At 41.7% G+C, this 14,589-nt stretch overlaps 1 protein-coding gene across 1 annotated transcript in view; it reads left to right on the forward strand.

Annotated features, from left to right (window-relative positions):
• FAF1 (Fas associated factor 1) overlaps positions 1 to 14,589 on the forward strand; it is a 255,313-nt gene that overhangs the window by 114,280 nt on the left and 126,444 nt on the right. The window lies entirely within an intron of this gene.

The following is a 14,589-nucleotide window of genomic DNA, read 5'->3' on the forward strand; positions in this document are numbered from 1 at the left end:
GAGGGAATTCTCTATTAATATGTTACTGAAGCACTAATGGAAGGATCTCTTGATTCCCTTCATTTCATAAAATGGAAATTTTGTATTTTAAGTTATTTGAATTATATAGCCAAACTAGGGCAATGCTTTTATTAGGACCAACTTAAATATCACAAGTTGTTGGCAAGCTTTCAAGTTCTTCTGAATTCTTCAGGCTGAGCTGAAAAAAAGCAAAAAAGAAAAACAAAAAAGGAGGGAGGGAAATTTAAACTGAAATTTGTAAAGGCAGAGCCCCAAAATCTGTATTTTGTAAAAGTCTTGACAGAGTTCATGCAGGTTTCATGCAGACTTGCTTTTATGTAAGACAGATTTTCATGTACACTGAGGCCTGCTGGGATAGAGAAACTACTTTTACTTGGTTTTTAAAAAATTATAGCCGTTGCTTGGATCTATCAGTAGCAATAAATGAACCATACAGGTCCCTTTCAAGACACTGAGAGCAGAAGTTGAGAAAATTGTTAGTTTAATTTTAGGAAAAGATCTTAGTCAAATTAAAAATTTTAGGCAAATTAATTTTAGGTATAATAGGGCCCTTAGTATTTTGTGAGCATTTATTTGGTCTAATAAAGACGTACTTTGGCTTTTTCCCCCTAAAGACCAACATGGCTACCTACAGTTTCGAAGTTACGTAGGTTTCCGATAAAAGTATGTGAACTGAATAAACTCTAATTGTTATGTTTTTTAACAAACTGGTGTCATTTTTAAACCCTATCCTTCCTCCAAGGACCTTGAGGAGGCATACCTAATTCTCCTTCATTCTGTTCTCAAAATAGCCTTGTGAAGCAGGTTACAGAGAGATAGTGAATACTTCAAGGTCGCTCAGTAAGCTTCATGCCTGAAAGGATTTGAACCCTAGAGTTGCAAGCCCCAGTCTGCCACTGTAACCACTATGCCATGCTGACAGGTTGTTTGACTTTTCAACTTTTTCCCTTTACCCCATAAGCGTCTCACAGTGCCAGTACTCCTCAGTCATTCAGACAGCAACAAACAGAACAGCTGCTGAAAAGATGTGATTGAAATAATATTGACATGGTGTATCCCTGTTAAATATCTCAGTAGTTAGCCTGCATCTCTACTCAAATGTTCAGCAATGATTTGGTGACTTATTTTGGGCGGGGAGCTTTACACACACTTGTTAAACAGGAAGAAAACATACATTTTTGAGAAACATTAAACCTTGTTTTCTGGAGGTGGGATCTTAGCTGATTGGCTGTATGTTTTGAATGCGTCCAATCTCTAAAACCTCTAGGAAGGGCTGGGAGAAGCCCCTCTTCAAAATCCTGGAGAGCCATTGCCAATCAGTGTAAACACTGCTGTTTGTGGGAAATAACATGTGGAACTTGATGGGCCTTTGGCCTGATCCAGCAAGGGTGGTCTTATGTTCTGTGTTCTTTTCTTCATTTCTTCCTTCCCTGATGGATCAGAAGGAACATATTCTTTGCCCATTGCTTTTAAATTCAGTTTCTAGAAGATGCCTGCTGTATTGAATGGGCCTATCATTTTATAGAGCTTGGCATGTTCATGCTGTTTTGCAGACTGCAGTGAACAGCTGTGAACTGCACACTATTTTAAAAATGATTTTTACAAATATTTACAGGCAAAACTTTTTGTTCATTATTTTAACTCTGCTGCTGCTGGTTTTCAAAGTGTAAAAAAGGCAATCCAAAAGCCACCTGGCACAACTTGCAGCTTGTAGCTCACCAAGCCAAATGCAATTCACCAGTCATATATTGTAACCTACAGGCACTTGACAACTCTGCTGTTTTTTACACAGTCTCAGGGCTCAGTCCTATTCAACTTTCCAGCCCCAATGCAGTCTTGCCAACGGGGCATGCTGTATCCTGTGGTGGTGGTGGGGGTAGTCACAGAGGCTCCTTCAAGGTAAGGGAGCGTTTGTTCCCTTGTCTCAGTGCTGCATTGTGGCTGTATCGGTGCTGGGAAGTTGGATAGGATTGGGCCCTCAGGCAGGGAGTAAATACAGGAAGTGTATTAGGGCCCAATCTTACTCAATTTTCCAGTGTCGGTGCAGCCGTGCCAATGGGGTGTGCACTGCATCCTGTATCACAGAAGCCTCCTCAAGGTATGGAAACATTTGTTCCCTTTCCTCGGGTGGACAGGATTGGGCCCTTGATCTCTTGATGGGCTTCTAGGCATGCTAATGGGCTACATTCAACTTGGGGTCACACATTCTGGAGGTTTGATCCAAGTAACCATGTAGCTAATTCTGCTCACCCACTTGGACTTTGGGCTTTTTACAGCTGCTGTCCAAAGTATTTACTTACTGAAGTTCTCAAAGCAAGGGGTGATACCGCATGACTAGCAGAGGAGCAGTGGAGCAGATGTGATTATGTACATGGTTAAAAATAATTAAAATGTAAACATGAACATAAAAGGTTTTGAAAATTTTTTCCTTTTTGAATTGTCATCTATACTTATTTATATGATATAGATGAAAAAGCTTTAGGTGATATGTCCCACTGCTGTTAAACCTGTCCCAGCTTGTCAGTTGTCTTGCCAGTGCCATAATGTAAAGAAGTTAATGTCAGAAATATAGTTTTCTGGGGTTTTGTTGTTAGTTGAATTTTACCATGCTGGAATGTACTAAAAAAGAAAACTTTGTTAATGAAATAGCATGCACAGTCATTTTAAAGGGTGTTTTTTTTCCCCTTAGTTAAATATGTACAACAGCAATTTCTCGGTTGTATAGCACAACATAGCTCAGAGCTGAGATTAGAGAAACCCTGTAGAGTGGGTAATACTTGAGGGCATCCACAACTAGAAAAGTATGTGAATTTAGGCATGGGAGGAAGGAAGGATCTGCTTTAAATTTAGTGTAGGGTCACTGAATCTTAATGATAGATTAAATAGGGGAGGTGGAATAATGAATAGGGGTATGCAGTGTGTAGCACTAATACTAGAAGTCTATGGTTTGCACTGGTTATTTAATGTCTTTTCCCATATGTTTTTGAATAGACCAGGTTATGGCAGGGATGAGCTAAGGAATAGCTTTGTTAGTGAATAGTTAAATGGAAGTAATTTTTAAAGAGAATTCAGTCTAAGAATATAGTAGGACAGCTTGTTAGTAGCTTAACAGGACAATGTAAGAATACTTACCACAGACTTTCATTATGAGGCATATTTATAATTAGGTGCTATCTGTATGGGAATGTGTTTGGAGTTAAATGCTTTACTCTTACAGTCCAAAGTACTACTAGTGTAATAGCTATAGCTCTTGACAGAAAAAAAGCATTTTTGCATTGAAATTTATTTCCACCTTCTTGGTTACTGTAGAGCCTCATTTTAATTATCTTGTGGGTGTTCAGGATCCAACAGGCAACATCAACCATTTTAGCAAAGGAGAATACAGTATTGGATGGAATGTACATTAGAAGGGAATACACCACATTATAGAAATGTTGGTAACTGTCAGTCTGCATGTCTATAAGACTAGTAAAGCAGTATGGTGTGTGTGAGTATTACGTTTGTGTATGTGAGTGATATGAGTGTATCTGAATGGGTGAGTGTGTGATGAGTGCTTGAGAGAGTGGTAGGGCAATGGACAGGCAGAAGCCATTTCAAAGATGATCGCAACTGAAGATTTACACGAGTCTCCACTTTTAAATGCTACTTGTAAGCCTACATAATTTAATAATTCACTTCACAAAAGATTTTGCTAAGAAAGAACTTCAGTTCTTGAACTGTTGAACATCTGCGAATACTGTACTCAGTTGAGATTTTTCTAGTTTATAAAAATAAACTTCTGCTTAGATTGGTTCTCTCATCCTCCTAACACATGCTCTAGTTCTGTACTGATTCAGTACTATTCAAGAGTTAAACTATTCCATTAAATAAACTCCCAAGGTTGTGTGTTTTTCCTGTCTTTATATTCTTGAAACCACATGAGAGGGCAGAAGGAAAAGACGTTTCCTGTGACTCTTCTATCAAAAATATGATTGAGGCTGATCAGGGCCAGTTGACAATGAGGCCTAGCAATGAGGCTGACTGAAGCATTAACTTTGAATGGCAAGTTAGGAGAGGGGCAGTGGCAAATAATGAGGGATGCCCTGCCTTCTATGTCTGCCTGCCAGCCACTTTCCCACTTCTCTCAGCTCACCGATCCTGTTTGTCAAGTGGGAACAGGATTGGGGCAGCTGCTGCCAACCTCTTTGTCCAGCATTGCCTGGGAAAGAAAAAACTGTAGCTGCCATCATTACCTTGTTCATTCAGCTGTTTAGGAAAGCAGTTGGGTGGGTGAGGAGAGGCGGAGCTATCAGAAGCCCAAGTTCACCACTTCCTTCCTCAATGCAGTTCTGTTTGAAATAAACAGGATGAGTGGAACAGGCTGGGAACATTAAAAATAGACACAAGGAAGACAACAGTGGAATGGAAGGGGAAGGAAATGGAGGCAGGGTAAATTTGGGAAGAATATGCAGTGCTAGTATCAGATTGCTGGGGGCCATAGGATATAGCCCTCAACTGCCCCCCATGTGACCCCCATGGCATCATTGGATGTTGCTTTGGGTTCTGCTATGGTTGCAGGTGCTACCACTGATGAGTGAGACTTTGACCAGTGCCCAACCTGTGGTCACCCTGAGAATATGCAATTGCTTCGTGTATGGGAACTTAAGCTTAGTTATAGCAGAGTAAGTGAGCAAGGGGTTTGGAACAGAGGTTTGAGGTGTTTAAGCTGTGCACATGTTGAAGCTCAAGTACTCCCTCCCCTTCTCTTGTTGGCTCTGTTGCTGAGCCTTAATATCAACATCTTTATTTGTTTCTAAAGCTCAGTGGCTTGTGAGTTTTACTTTATATTGTGGTTTACAAATCATGATTTAACCAGCATTTCAAACTGAGATTCAAGTTTTAAATGCTGGTTTGATCATGGTTTGTAAAAACAGAGCTCCAGGTTTGGATGAGCTGCATAGCTATGGTTTAAACCAGGGGTCTCCAAATCCTGGCCCGGAGGCCAGATGCGGTCTGTGGCCAGTCTCTGATCCCCTGAGCACCTTTGGCCCAGTTGACCAAACACAATCAGAGTTGTGCTTGTGGGGTGAGGGAATGGAGGTCCATTTAAGTGTGTGCTTTATTTCTTGGGTTGTGTTTAGGCTTGGAGAAGTTCTGGACATTTGAACCCATTCATTTATTTATTAATCTAAGTTCCGTCTCTAATGTATTTATTTAAATTTCTGACCCTCGATACTGTGCTAGATATTTGATGTGACCCTTGTGCCAAAAAGTTTAGAGACCCCTGGTTTAAATAAACCAATAGTGATGTTGACAGGTGCAGGGAGAAGATGGGGCACAGGCTCTGGTTGTGTTTACAACTGAATAAACCATGGTTTATTTGGTCACCTCAACCTACCTAGTTTGAATGTTAGGTTGATTTCTACACTGGCATACCTAGGAGGGTCAAGAGGGGGGTCAAATGCCCTGGGGCACCATGCCTGTGGGGGTGGTGGTGCCTTTCCCCACCGTCGCTTTTCTTGCCCTCATCTGGAGGCCTTTGGAGGACCCTCAGAAGGCCCCCAGATGAGATGGGGCAGCGACATTCTACTATGGGGCATTCTGCAGTCCTGGCCCCAGGTGGCACAAGAGCCAGGATCATAAATTGATTTCTATGCCATTTTTAATTATATATAAGCCATTTTATGACTTCGGGATCAGCACAACTTTAGGTAGCCTTTTTCTCTATCTAACATATGGTATTGCTTTGTGGTAGTAGATCCTCTTCCCCAACAAACCCAGTTAGTTTTTATTAGGTTACTGTGGCTGAAATTTTATACAAACGTACCTGTGAGAAAGCTTCATTGCATTCAGTGGGACTTACTTCTAAGTAGACATGGAAAAGATTGCTCTGTGTGAATGCTTCCATCCCATTGCAGACTTCCAACCATTGCCAGTTGGTAGTCAGATGCTTGGCTGTGTACTTCTTACTGCAGTTTCCTCCTAACTACCTATCCCCAGTATTTTTCCCTGTCCAAGGGGAGAGAGTGTGGTGTCAGGTATAGCATCTGTGCCTCAGGTGAGCTACTGAGTAATGGTAGTTGTGTCCTGTTACATTTCTTCTCTCACAGGATGTCAGGTGTTTTCACTTAAAATTTTAGTTTCAAGGTGACCCATATTGCTGGTGTACTTTCTGCAGAGGAATTTCAACATAAGACAACAACTAGAGCACATTTAGGTTTACCTTGATGTTATTTGTATTGTGAAGCTATAAGAATATTGTTGATACCATTCATTGACATTTTCATGTTGCAGTAGTTTCATGTCAGTGAAATCAGTACAGTGTCCTTGATTTTCACCTTCCCAGGTTTCTCTTGAAGTGGTGGTTCTCACACATTTAGCACTGGGACCCACTTTTTAGAATGAGAATCTGTCAGGGCCCACCAGAAGTGATGTCATGTCCAAAAGTGACATCATCAAGCAGGAAAATTTTTCACAATGCTAGGCTGCAATCCTACCCACACTTACCCAGGAGTAAGTTCCATTGTTAAAAAATATACATAGTAGCTTGTTAAAAGTACAACTCTGTAACATTTCCCCAAATGCAGTCACATACCAAGGTAGCATCAAGTCTAATACATTAAAAATAAAATATTGAAACAAATGGAAGCTTACCTGAAATTGACTTGCAACCCACCTAATTGGTCCCCACCCACAGTTTGAGAAATACTGTCTTAGAGAAATTCGTATTCCTTTTAGATTTCCTAAAATAACGCTTTGCATTATTTTCTCTTCTTTGCCTCTGGAATTTAGGATATCCAACACTTCTTGTATATGCAGTACTGCAACCAAATAAACACTGTTCAAAAGCCCATAAGCAAAGGAATACACAAAGGCTTACATCAAACTCCTGGCCCATTGTTAGTCAAGCTGGAAAATGTCACCATATGTGCCAGAAGAACTAGCCCTTCCAAGCTCATGATAAACAACAGAGTGCCTCCAGAAATATTAATCCATGATCACTCTTAATTTCCGCTCTAGATAAGCATTCTGTTCTACCCAGCTGAGCTCTTACAGCCACTGTACAAGATTGGAGGAGAAATGTTATAGACCAAAAACAAAGGTTCATGCAGTTTTTGTTTCTGTTCGATATTCCTCTTATCGCTGTTTGGTTGGCAGGGTGCAATTGGAAGTGTTTGTTCTCTATTCATTTAGTCTAACTCCTAGAATCTTTTACTATACAAGCCTTGGCCTACTATCTATAGTAGATCATGATGAGGATTTGACAGCAGCCCACTCTTACTTTCTGCATGATTTTCCCTAGGGAAATTCTTCTCCTATTGCAGCCATTTTCAACCACTGTGCCACGAATGGTCCCCAGGTGTGCCGTGGGAATTTGAGAGAGGGTCATTTATCAATAGGACTATTGGGAGATGTGAGCCCCCATTGACAGCACAGTGTGCCTTGTCAATTGTCAAAAAGCTGATGGTGTGACTTGACCATTTTAGTGCCTTGCCAGTGTGCCGAGAGATGTAAAAGGTTGAAAATCACTGTCCTATTGGCATGAGCAAGCTATTCGGTACTTGGACACATTGGAAACTTAAGCCCATGGGTTACGGTAACATTTTAATTGTGTGTAATTGATGTATCATTTTTTAATTAATTTGATAGATACATTGGAAAGTGTTTGTAAGGCATATGTCCATGGTCTATGCCCACATAGGGGCCCACACTGTGATGAATTTGTCCCACCAGCTACCTGCCATACAAAAATTTATACAGTGCCCTTGAACATGGTACCTTAGGAAGAATAAAAGCTCAGGTCCCTGTCCCTGAGTGGCTCACAACTGAGATGTTCAGGCAACAAAGGTAGGGGGAGGGAAGTGGAGTCAGGGGTAAATGGGGGAAGAATATGCAAATACAGTGATGCCTCGCAAGACGAAATTAATTCGTTCCGCGAGTCGTTTCGTACTGCGAAAATTTCGTCTTGCGAAGCACGGTTTCCCATAGGAATGCATTGAAATTTAATTAATGCGTTCCTATGGGCAAAAAAAGTCAGAACAAAGTCAAATTTGGTTTACAAAGTGTTTATTAAGTGCTCTTTAAAGGCATACATACTGTACAGAGGATTTCAAAAATTTCAAGCACAAAACTTCAATGCATCCTGGGTATTAACGGTTGTGCGATTTAAAACAAATCAAAACAAAAAAAATGCAAAAAAATTCGTCTTGCGAAGCACAGCCATAGAAAAATTCGTCTCGTGAGTCACCAAAAAAATAGCAAAACGCTTTCGTCTTGCAAGTTTTTCGTTGCGCAAGGCATTTGTCTTGTGAGGCATCACTGTATCAGTTATATGAATTTAGGAATAAGGGGTTGTGCCAGAGGCTTTACAGACAAAGTGATTTTAACAACAGATTTGAAAGATGTAGGAGAGGTGGCATCATGCAGGTAGAAAAATGCAATACAGGTTGAGACTAATTATTCGCGTGGGTTCCGTTTCAAGCACTCACATGGATGGCAAAAAAATGCACTATAGCAAATCGATTTAAAAAACAAAGTTTCTTTGCTCCGGTGATTTAAAAACAGCCTTGATGACCTTTGTGTTGTAAGATAAGAGTCATTAAGAAGACAATCCATCAATCAGTCCTCCTCCAAGCTCTTCACTCAGCCCCTTCCTTCACCAATGCAAAGTGATCACCTTTCTTTCACGTGCTCAGGGGGAAGAGAGGGTTCTGCTGGAGAGAGAAGGATTGATGGATTGTCAGCCAGCTCCCCCCCCCCATTAAGGAGGCTATTGATAAAGGACTGTTCAGTTTTTAAAACTGATTTTAAAGGAACACATTTTCCCCTTCTCCAGGGATCAGCACATTCCTTCTCATTTGCAAGGGGCCATTTGTGTTGAGTCAAATCCGTGTATAAAAAATCCATGTATAAATAGGCTGGACTGTACTTCAGAAAGTGTCTTTACACAGGAGATCAGTGTAATCAGTGAGGAATACCAGAGTGTTTTATTGGGCTCCCTTTGATGTTATAATGCAGTTTGGATGTCATATGATGGGGTACAGCAGAAGTTAAAGTCCAGAAGACGTTTTTCTTTTGCCTATTAGGATGCTGGGGTTTAATATTCCTTAATAATTTTCTCCTTGTGAAATCTTTACTTAACAAATTCTGAGCACTGAGTTTTTATGGCCCAAATCATAACCAACTTTCCAACTATGACATAGCTGTGCCAACGGGGCATGTGCTGCATGCATCTTGCAGTTGGGGGGCAGTTATGGAACCCTCTTCAAGGGAAGAGAATTTTGTTCCCTTAGCTCGGGGCTGCGTTGCCCTTACCTCTGTGCTGGAAAGTTGGCTAAGATTGCGCCCTACGTTGTTTTATTATATCGCTGTGGGATGGCTTCCTACCACTTCAGTCTTCACAAAGCTGCCACAAAACAGGAAAGAGAGAAACCCACAAGCAAGGGCACTGGGAAGCTGTGCTTGCAAACGGAAAGCAGTTGATTGCTACCAGGTAACAGCTTGGAATTTATTTCTTGACACATCTTTCCTGAATCAACTCTCTGATTATGGGGTTTATCCATCTCATTGTTATGCATTCTCAAGGGTTATGATCCATGGCTGAGTTGCAGCCTAACCTGAATTGCACCACAGTCAGCTTTTGAAGGAGGAGTAGCAGAGAAAGACAGAGGAAAACATATGCTAGCATGGAGAGGGAGCAAGAAAAGAAGAAGATAGGAACAGACCCACAGACAGATCCACGTAGGCAGGAGAAATATAGATACAAAAGTCAAAGTTAAAATAAAAGCGAGTCAAGTCTCATGTTGTGTATTATAGAGTTCCACTGGATTTCAGCCCTAGAGAAACTGAAGACCAAAAGTTGCTGCTAGATGTTTTTCTTTAGTTTATCTTGCTTTAGACCAGTGTTCTCCACCCTGTGACCCACTGCATCACAGAAAAACCATCTGAGTGTGTTGCTTTCTGTTCTGCTCTGCAGTCGCCTTTCTTCACACCTGATTTTCTTCTAGTTGCAGTTTGGAAGCCCCTGCTTTAGACAGTATCTTGACTAACTTGATTCACAGCCCAATACTATCCTTTCCCTCCGCTGTTGGTGTAGCCATGCCTGCACTGTATCTAGTGGGGAGCAGGCAGGAGACTTTGAAGGGGAAAGGAGATTTAAATCTCCTACCGTGCAATGTGTCTCCTGATTTTCCTGGTGCAAGTCTGAGAGGAGAAAGGGGGTGGGGCAGCCGCTTCCAGAGGGGATAGGATCCAGTGTGCACTCTCGCCTCTGGATCCAGCCTCTCCCACATTCTCCCGAACCCCCATTTCTTCCCCCTCCCCATCCATTTTCACCTGTGCCCTCATTCTGTTCTCACCCACCCCTTCCACCTCTACCCCTGGCTTACTTGCTCTGGCAGGCAGCCAGCAATCTGGCAATGTGCACAGGAAGGCTCCAGTCTTCCTGCTGGCGCTTCAGCAGTGCACTACTCAGCACACTGCCGGAGTGTGCTTTACAGTAGCTTTTCAGTGGCCAGCTGGACAGCTCCATAGGATTGGGCTGCCTCACTGCTATCCTATACGCACTTTCCTGGGAGTAAGCATCATTACAGTGGGACATTTCTGAGCAGACATGCATAGAACTAAACTGTAAAGAATTATGATTTATTTGCAATCACATCCTCTTGCTCTCTCTGTTTCTTATTGGAAAAAAAATCCTTGGAACCTACCTGTTCTATAATGCAGTTCTGCGTAGATGACCCCTCACCACTCCATTTGTCTGTTGTATTGATCTGTTTGTTTTCCAATGGTGCCGCAAGTGCCCTTAAACAACAAGCCTATTGGGGGCAGGGCATGTGATATTTGAGAGACACCGCCATTCTGTGATACGTCACAGGGCAACCCAAGTTATTCCATTGAGAATAATCTTGACAATAATGCCATATCCATGTACTAGAAAAGGCAGTTCAGTTATTAGCCTGCTCTTGTCCTTAATTGATTTTCATTGAGTGAGAAGACTTGAATTCCTTTTCCTTCTTCCTTATTCTACCTCTGCTAAGTGGGTAATTGGAGATAGATGTATTTTTTTCTTTTGATATGTTTAAGTATTTCTTCACTTAACATTTAAATTGTACAGACAACATCTGTGTAATGTAAATTGACATTTGAACTCTATTTCCCAATATGATAGAATAAAATACTGCAGAATTCCCCCCCCCCCCAAAAAAGAAACCCTTATTAATTTCCTGTGCTTGGAAATTTTCATAAAAGGAAAAATTCTATATTAAGAGAAATTAATCAGACCCTTAAAGCTTCACTTTTCCAGTTTATATATGTAGCAATATTAGTATTATAATGAGACCTGGATAGAAGTATCAAATTGCTGCGGTGTTCATACCTGAGTCCTGAAATCTGAGCAATGTGGATGAAGATGTTTACAAGGACCAGTGCTTTCGAGATTACGGCAAACACTGGCCCTGAAAGGGTCTAAAGGAGCCTCTTTTTTGGCCAACTGCTGTGTCATCAGCTTCTGCGCAAGAAGGTTTTTATTGGATGAGACAGAAGAATCCCTCTCTCATTGTGAAAGTCTTCTCCACTGGAACTCTGCTCCATCCTGAACTCTGTGTTGGGCCAAAAGTCTCTCAAGTCTGTGCTGGCAAAATAGCCAGCGCAGACTTGAGAAGCCCCATTGCGGGACTTGGGGCTTCCCCTGAGGAAACATCCAATGGCTACCAGGGTGCTGTAGGATGCAGCAGTAGCCACTTTGATGTCAGTGCACCCAGTGTACCACCAGTGTACCCAGTGTACCACCGCTTTCAGGATTGGGCTGTTAGTCTGTAGTAGCAAGAACAGCAGAATCTTGTGGTACATTAAAGACCAAAGCATTTATTTCTGCGTAAGCTGTTGTGGGCTACAGTGAAAATGATTGTAGTGCAGTCTTTCTTGGTGAATTGTTGTAAGGGTTGAACATATCAATATTGGACATTCTAAATTCTCTATAAAGATACTTCCCATCAAGAATCTAGTATGTTTTTATATTGTATTTTAAATTCTGTTAGGCAGATTTTTAAACAATCACACCACTGGCACATCATAGAAAGACAAACTTTCTTTAAAACACTGACTGTGGTTAGAGAGAGGGCTGACTTTGGCATCTTTTCAGAACCCATTTGTGAATTTAGCCTCAGCAGTTTGTTTAACTAAACATCACCCTAATACATTTTACATGGTACCTCCCAGCTGAGGCCTGTCTATAACAACTAGTGTATTCTGTGAGGAGTCGCTCAACAGATGTCATTCTGGTTGAATAATGAGGCAGAATACTTGTGCGTTGGCTAACGTTACTCGAACTTTGATCACTTTTGTTCAGCACATCAGTCTGGCATTGTGCTTTATACCAACATAACACTATAACCAGAGCATGCCTTTCAGGCTTAGAATAGCAAAGGAATGTTATTGAAATCAATGCAGTTACAGATGAGTGAATGGAAAAAGGAGAATACTGTTTATTTCATAATGCTGTAGTGTTGTACTTTGGAATTAAAAAGGAATGTAAAGAATCCAACTCCAGATTAAGTTATTTTTACTGCATAGGCTTTTAAAAAAAAATGCTTTATTGACCTCTTATGGCTACATAGCCAAAATATTTGATTCTGTGAATGCAGAAATATATATTTTATTTCCACAATTATAAATCAGATTAAATCTAAAACAATTGCAGATGGAAAGAAAGATCAAATTTCTTGCCCCTCTCCTTCCCACTGCTACTGTCTGCTAATCAGAAATGCTGTTTCTGAAATTTGGGGGACACTGGAAAACAGGATGGCAGGGGATGCCGGGGTCGGGGGGAATCTCTTGAAATCATATGACAGCACCTTGCATGAGGTGCCTCCACCCAGTTTCAGTGGATGACTACCTCTTCCTGCAGCCCCTCTGTTTCTGAGGATCTCCCAACCCTCAGTACTGTAGTGACTGTTTGGGAGGTGTCAGGAGCTGTAGCAGGGACAAAAGAGTGGGGATAATTCCTGAAACTCTTTCCTGAGTTTCCTTGTGTGTGTTTGGATTCAACCCATCTCATTTGTTTCTATAACTGGAGAATAACAAACTCATAGGAAGAAATTTATTTAGGATTTCATGTTTTATTTCTAAACTAGCAAACTGTAATATATATTTTAGAAAATACAATTTAATACTATATCATGTAATAACCATTTTGATACTCATTGATACTCACCTTGGGACCTGTTGAGGTGGACAGGCAGGATACCAATATGTTAATTAAAACTTGTAACTGATTGACAGCCGAATCCTGAGCTGCCTGAAGCTGCAGGACCCGGCGGCTCCAAAAAGGGCTCCCGCCTGATCCAGAGCTTCCTGAGCTACCACAGGAGGCTCCTCGGGAGAAGGGGACGTTTGTCCCCTTCCCCTGGGTAAGGGAAACAGCCCCGCAATGGAGCTACTCACTTTAGCGGCGACTGTTTGGTCGCCGCTAAAGTGAAGGCGCTTGTGTAGGGCTAGCAGCCCTACATGAGAGTCCTGGATCCTGCGGAGCTCGGCTCCGCAGATCCGCCTCTCCCCCGCCCCCGGAACGACCCCCAAGCCCACGACCACACCTCCACCCTCCCCAGAACACCTCCCCCATGCCCCGACCACGCCCCCATTTCCCGTTCTGCAGCCCGGCGGTCACAGAGACCACTGAGCCGCGGAACGTGGGCACCTGCCAGCCCCAGCGGGAGCCCAGCAGTAAGCCCCGCAAACGTGCCTTATGGCACGTTTGCGACTGTGGTCTGCGCCGCGGAAGCACGCCATGGACCACAGAATTGGGCTCTGAAGCACTTAATGTATATATTTTTATTTTATATACACCATGTCAGTATAACCCAGGATATAAAAAATGATATTGGTTCTAAGGAATGCAAAGTAGTTATGGGTACCAGTCATATTTTCAATGTATACAAAAGCTGGGGGGAAAACATGAGATTCTGAAAGTCTAGATTCTTACATAATTATTTAAATAAGATGCATCATTTATTTCTTCAACTGAAAGAACTTTAAGTTAGGTTTCATATTGGCCAATACTAACAAATGATTTAGAAAACATTAGTTAACATTACTGTATCTATCGCTTTGGTGTAGTAATTAAACCTGTAACTAACTGAAGAGTGTGATTTTTTTTTTAGTGTTACGTACAGCTTTTAAATAGGCCTCAGGATACCAGAACATATGTAGAAAAGTTGATGTATAAAAATTGGGAAAAGAGTACACACATTGGTTGCCATAACTACTGCAGAACATACTGACTTGGAGCATATTGACGTATGTTGAAAAGAACCATTTAGGGCCCAATTCTATCCAACTTTTCAGTGCTGATGCAGCTACAGTGCAGACCCAAGGTAGGATCAAGTGTTTTCTTACCTTGATAAGGTCTTGGTGACTGCTCCCCCACATTAGGATGCAATACATGCACTGTTGGCACGGCTGCATTGGTGCTGGAAAGTTGGATAGGATTTTGTCCTTACTGTATTAAAGTGCGTAAGTACACAAAATGGGTCTATGACATATACCTTTAAAAAATTGTAATGAGTGGGACTGCCCTGAAGATGGGCTGTG

The sequence above is a fragment of the Tiliqua scincoides genome, chromosome 4, assembly GCF_035046505.1.
Source record: "Tiliqua scincoides isolate rTilSci1 chromosome 4, rTilSci1.hap2, whole genome shotgun sequence".
Lineage (NCBI taxonomy): Eukaryota > Metazoa > Chordata > Lepidosauria > Squamata > Scincidae > Tiliqua > Tiliqua scincoides.